Below are 328 nucleotides of genomic sequence, written 5' to 3'. Positions count from 1 at the left end.
ACGCCGTAATAACGTTTTAATGATGTCTATAATGTCAAAGAAATTGATATATCAATTGATGTCACCATTCTATTTAGAATATGATATATTGGTATAATTTAACTATAATACTGCAAATATATAAATGTAGTATTTCAATGATATAAATGTGTAATATTTCAATGATATAAGTATGTAATACGAGGGCTGCTCCGTAAATTTTGCGACTTGGCAACACTGGCGTTGCTAGGTAAAATCTAACCTTACCATCAAAAAGTTTGACAGTTTGGAAGATTTTTTTACTGAAAACGTTTTGTCGTACGGAGGCTACTTGTATTGTTTACAGTGA

The sequence above is a fragment of the Odontomachus brunneus genome, unplaced genomic scaffold (assembly GCF_010583005.1).
Source record: "Odontomachus brunneus isolate Ranch 3 - 2012 unplaced genomic scaffold, Obru_v1 Obru_scaffold_309, whole genome shotgun sequence".
NCBI lineage: Eukaryota > Metazoa > Arthropoda > Insecta > Hymenoptera > Formicidae > Odontomachus > Odontomachus brunneus.
This window is presented reverse-complemented; position numbering follows the sequence as displayed.